The 6,000-nt window shown below is 41.0% G+C and overlaps 1 long non-coding RNA gene across 2 annotated transcripts; it reads right to left on the reverse strand.

Moving 5' to 3' along the window:
* Positions 1 to 445: 445 nt before the first annotated feature.
* Positions 446 to 5,677, reverse strand: LOC140687953 (uncharacterized). Of its 2 annotated transcripts, none has more exons than XR_012062583.1 (4): positions 5,543 to 5,677; positions 4,035 to 4,406; positions 3,463 to 3,596; positions 446 to 685 (listed from the first exon to the last, which is right to left on the reverse strand). It is a non-coding gene; the product is annotated as an uncharacterized lncRNA (long non-coding RNA). The 2 variants fall into 2 exon arrangements; XR_012062584.1 differs by lacking the exon at positions 446 to 685 and adding an exon at positions 2,896 to 3,044.
* Positions 5,678 to 6,000: the final 323 nt, after the last annotated feature.

Here is a 6,000-nt window from a genome sequence, read left to right on the forward strand (position 1 = left end):
CCTAGGGCTTCACTGACTCCCCCAAGTGTAACTGACCTCCCCAAGTTTAGAGCCTGGACTTAGTCTCAGGATTTTATCTACACAGGCCACAGACGAGAGGTTTAATCCCCTAAATGTGCAAACACCTGGGACATCATCTTTGCCCTCAATCTTTCCTTCCTTTCTCCCCTCCTTCCTCCCTTTCGCCTTCCATCAAATATTTAATGAGACTATGTTAAGTGCCAGGCACTATAGGTGCTGAAAATATAACGAGGAGGAAAAAAACCCCACCGCTCTCACGGGGTTTACTGTGCAGGAGTTCTCAGTGGTGGCAGAGAACCCCTTGAGAACTCCATTTAGGAAAGTAAAATTATTTCCCCACATAATTAGACATGCCATTTGCATTTTGCAGTTCACATGTATCTTACTCAGAATGCTATTTTTTTCACAATTGGCTAATAACGAAAAGACTTCTTACGATTTTTATTTGCTTCTCTGATTACTCGGGTGCTCAAGCGTCATCTTCCCACATGTATCAGCCATTCCTGTCTCCTCTGTGAAGGGTCTCGGCAAGTTTTTGGTCCTTTTTAAAAACTGGTTTGCACCGATAGGTAGAGTACTGGTAGCAATCTCGATATAACCCTTTGTTTATATATACGTTGCAAATGTATTCTCCTAATTCGTGGTTTTCTTTCCACTCTCAATTCTACCGATAAACAGAAATTCTTAATTATGTTACAGCTTTGAAGACAAAAAACTGCATATATTTAACGCATACAATTTGATGAGTTTGGACATTTGCATGTACCATCATACCATTACCGCAATCAAAGTGCTAAACATATCTATCGCCTCCAAAAATTTCCTTGTGCTTCTTTGTGTGTGTGTGTGTGTGTGTGTTGTAAAATATTCAACAGATTTACCCTCTTAAATTTTTTTTTTTAAATTTTATTTATTTATTTACGGGGGGGAGATAATTGGGTTTACTCATTCATTTTTTGATGGAAGTACTGGGGAGTGAACCCAGGACCTCGTGCATGCTAAGCATGTGCTCTAACACTGAGCTATACCCTTCCACCCCTCTTAAATTTTTTTTTAAGTACACAACATTTTATTGTTAACTAGAGGTACTGGGTTGTAGTGGAGAGCTCTTGAACTTGATTGTCTTGCGTACATATAGCCTAACACCCACGGAACAACTCCTGATTCTCCCTAATGTCTCCCCTGGCAACCACTTTTCTATTTTGTTTCTATACTTTCGACGATTTTAGATAATTCATGTAAATGGAATCTTTCAGTATTTGTCCTTTTGTGACTGAGTTGCTTCATTTAGCATAATGTCCTCCAAGTTCATCCACGTTGTTGCCAATGGTAGAGTTTCCTTAATTTTTAAGGTTGAATAATATTTCATTGCATGTGTACACCACGTTTTCTTTATCTGTTTATCTGTTGATGTGCACTTGAGTTGTTTACACATGTTGGCAATTGTGAATAATGCTGCAGTGAACATGGGAGTGTAGATACTTCTTTAAGACCCCAATTTTAATTCTTTTGGGGTACATACTGCTGAGTCATATGGAAAGTTCTATTTTAAAGTTTTTGAAGAAACTTGAAATTGTTTTCCACAGTGGCTGCATCAATTTACATTCCCACCAAGAGTACATGGGGATTCCAACTTCTCCACAACCTCTCTAACTCTTGTTCTCTTTTGTTTTCGTTTTTTTGATAATAGCCATTCTAGGTGTGAGGGGATATTTCACTGTGGTTTTACTTACAGAAATTCTTAATTTTAATAGAGTTAAATTTATCTTTTTTCTGGGTGACAGTTTTCACACCTTGTTGAAGTAATTCTTGACTACTCTGGGATTCTGAAGAGAGGTAGGTTTTTCCCTTTTGCATTTAAATCTGTGATCTATTTAGGATTTTTTTTTTAACTTCAATAGGGTTCTATTTATTTCCTTTTTTCATCTGTTTGTTCGTAGATTTTTAGGTTTCTATCTGGATTTCTTCACCCTTACTACTCATATTTCGTATTCTCATCTGATCAGTCTAATTTGTAATGTGTTTGCAAGTTTGATTCTTCTGCCTGCCGTTCTTGCAGGATTTCGCTCATGGTGCCTGTTTCCCTGTTAATTTAATAAATTATAATGGAAAGCACTTTTTCTTCGTTGGTACTTTGTCTTTGAAAAGTACCCAAGAAAAGAAATACCAAAGAAGAGATGGAGGGGTGTTTCTTTGGAGTGGACTTGCATTGGCTTCTGTCAGTCTGAGACCAAACTGAGTGCTGACACTGAGGGTTTTTGAACCATCCAGGTTGCATGAGGACCTGCTTGAGCTCTGATGTTTAGTGGTGGTAATTGCCCCCACTTCCATTCAAATTCAGAGACTGATACAATTGATTTTATTTTATATTAAGCCTGTGGCTCTCTGGGGTCCAGATGTTCTGCAGGCATCTTCTATTAGATTACTTAACTTGGGTGGCCCTAACTTTACCTATTACTCAATTCCTAAAAGAACTGAGAAAACTGATGCTCAAATTCATCAAAAAACTGTTTCGGCCTCTACTTACTGTTCTGAGTTTGCTCCTTTACTTAAATATTGACTGACTCTTCCTTACATTTATTCCAGCTCATGGATGCATTTAAAAGGATTGAACATTTTGTCTAACATTTTAAGTTATATTTTGTGGGAGAGTTGGTTTAGATACATAATCTGTCATGCTCCTGGAAATAAAAACCATTTTAAAAATGTTTTAAAATTTCAATTACTGTATTTTATTTCTAAAAATTCTATCTTACTTTTTTTTTTAAGTTTGCTTGGTAATTTTAATAGTCTCTTAACTCTTTGCTCACATTTTAAATTCTCATTTTATTTCTTCAAATACATTTAGCACGCTTTTTTTTTTTTTTTTTAACAATCTATGCCTGATAGTTCTGGAAGCTGAAGTTTTGACAGGTCTGATTGGTCTACTGTGTTTTGATGAGCTCTCATTCTTGGTGCCTTGTTTTCTTGTGGTATTTTGTGATTTTCTTTTTTCCTTTGAGCTTATATTTTTGGAAACATGCCTGTGGGAATTATTTGAGACCTGGGTTGAAGATGGGTACTTTCAGCTTTGAATATATTCTTTTGCCGAGTAATAGGGTATATTACCATCATGAGCTTACTTTTTAATGCAATTTTTTGACTTAAGATTTTCAGTCAATTCACGTAATATGAATTTGGACTTCAACCACTCATGAGGGTTGGCTAATGGTTAAGAATTTTCAGGAGAGAAAATTTTTCCTTTGCCTACCTCCCCTGTTGGGGAGCATTGATTTTCCTTCCTCTTCCCAGGTTGAGAGAGTTCTAATAATGCCTTCCTCACCAAGGTGATAACCATTGGTGGTTCCAGCTTTACTTGGCGTCTTCTATTTGTTCCCCCACCTTGTGCACTCCCAGGCTTGTCTCCTCTTTTCCCTGCCCTGTGAGGCATATCATGGTTACCTGGGTTAGGCAATGCCTGCAGAGAAGGCATCAGCTTCAGCATCGCTATGATGCAGTGGGAGGAGCATGGTGTCTGCAGTTAGACCGGTACTGATGCTGGCGGGTGTGGTGAACGTGGGGCTTGGCTCTTCACACTGAAATGCAAAAAGTGATACTTCGCTCATAGTGCTGTTGTGGGTATTCGCGGAAGTTCATGTAGCAAGTGAGACACTTACAAAATACAAACATTGTCTACAGTGTAACCCCTACTCTTACCCCTGCTCGGTCCACATCCCAGCTCTACTGTGCAGTGTTCAAGGGCTGTGTGATCCTTGAGAAGTGACTTTACATCTCTCGGTCTCAGCTTTCTTCATTATAAAATGGGTAATAGCAATAGTACTGTACTCCCATCAGAGTTGTTGTGAATATTAAGAATGATAATCCATTAAAGCACTTTAAATTGTGCAGGAAACATTTTTAAAAACCTCTAAAAAGTGATCTATTAAACTTCAAATGTATATACTTCTGAAGCGGTGAGGAAAGTTTTACCCATGAAATTCAATAGAAAATAAGCAAGTAATTCTTAGACTTACTTAGACGAGTGATGTCAGAGATTTTCATTCATTAGGACTGATGATAAGCTACTTCCTCCTTCCAATGGTATCGGTGCCTCTGCTCTGGGCATGTGGTTACCAATATACCAAACAAGGTATTTCTTCTACCCACTGAAACAGTAGGTCCATCCAGATCAACCTTATCAACAAACACGTTTTCTCTCTTCCAAACTATGGTGAGTATGCTGAATATTATCCAAACTTTATCAAACAAGTCTGGGTTAGGGGAATTAGGAAATCTGATGACCAGAAAAAACCGGCTGCTTGCAGCTTTTCCCTAGGAAACTTTTCTATCGATCTGTTCCTGGTAGGTAGGTTGGTTGTTAAAATCTCCGTTGTTCTGACTTACATCTACAAGATGATAGAACACATTCAGTTAGTAGATGTCTCAGACAGCAGAGCTGAGTAAGAGGTTTAACAGAGGAGAAGGGTCACAGGAAGCAGAAGTGAAGGATGGGCACAGCAAAGCATGGGAGGAGTGAGCTAGCTGGTCACCAACACAGGTGACTGCTTGCTTGACCGGGCAGTCCGAGACACCCTTGGAAGTGCATTTCAAGACCATCCAAGCGGGGAGTAAAGGAAGAGCATTCCTCCCCTGGCTCCTGTCTACCATGGGTCGAAGTTTTGCCTTTGAGATGCTGCACTCCTGGGTTGGGTAGGTTGGGTCTCCAGGGAGCTTTTTGAGTTTCCCCAAAGCACGGCATTCACAGAAAGGGCTGGAGGTGGGAGGCGAGTGGCCAAGGTCTGAGATGGGGGACTGTCCAGTCACCTCTGTGAAGCCCGTTTCAGCAGCTAGAGAAAGAGGATCTGAAGAGATGCTGAAGGGCGTCAATAGAGGGCATGAGACACACCCCTCAGGAACGTTTCTGCACAATGCACCTAGGTTGGAAGGTGGACACGGTTTCTTCTCCACCAGCTATTTTGATACTGCATAGCAGGTCTCTGAGAAAAGACACAACTACGTGTTGATGTATCTGCCTTTTTTTTCCACTACTGGACTTAGCATTGAAACTAAACCAAACTCCTTAAGGCAGTTCTTGCCTCACTGTCCGGTTAGCATGTCTGTTCTGTTAAGTAGCTGCCCCCAGTGCAGGGCCAGCTGATTTGAGCTGGTTTCAAGCTGGGTTCGTATTAGCACTCTCCTTCTTTGATGGCGCCTTGATCCCCACCTTCCCGTTCCAGTATCCTCTGCCCTGGGCCTCTGGGTCGTGCTTGATGGACAGTTGTGGGCGCCCCACCCCCACCCCATCTGGTAGGTTGCTGGGATCCATCCAGACCCCTCCCTCACAGAGCATACTCTGCTCTCCTGACACTGTCCTGTGCCAGCCTCTCATGATGGAGAATGATGTGCCCAGCATGGCCCTCTGCTCCAGGTGTTCACACACATGACACCCCTCCCCACCCGTCTACAAAGGTGCTGCCCCTCCGTTTGAAGTGCTCTTCCCACATTCTCTGCTGTGTTTCATGAACCAGCTACAGACTCTTACTTCTCATGATGCTGTGGACCCCATCAGGCAATGACGCTTCCGTTCCTCTGGTAGATTGTGCGAGATTTCTTCTTTGGTAAAAACTCACATTTAGTAATGCAGTGCCTATGTTCACTGAGGAAAGTGCTATGTACCATGAACTATTCTGAATGCTTTTCATGTATAAGTCACAGGAAGACAAGGGACTTACCCGGGGGTTCCAAGCTCATTCTTTGGGCTGGAACCTAGAATCTGCTGACATTCAGACGACTGCTCTTTCAACTTCACTTTTCCTGAGGCATCATTAAATTAATTTCCCTGCCAGATAATAGCTAATGTTTTAAATGAGTATCTTGGTCCAAAAATCTTTTATCAGGTGGAAGCCTGAAACTTGATAGAACAGTTCTCAACTATAAGGAAGCACATAAGATACCTAAATGGACGTATAGATCAAATTTCAGTATCAAGGGGAAAAAAAT

The sequence above is a fragment of the Vicugna pacos genome, chromosome 21 (assembly GCF_048564905.1).
Source record: "Vicugna pacos chromosome 21, VicPac4, whole genome shotgun sequence".
Taxonomy (NCBI): domain Eukaryota; kingdom Metazoa; phylum Chordata; class Mammalia; order Artiodactyla; family Camelidae; genus Vicugna; species Vicugna pacos.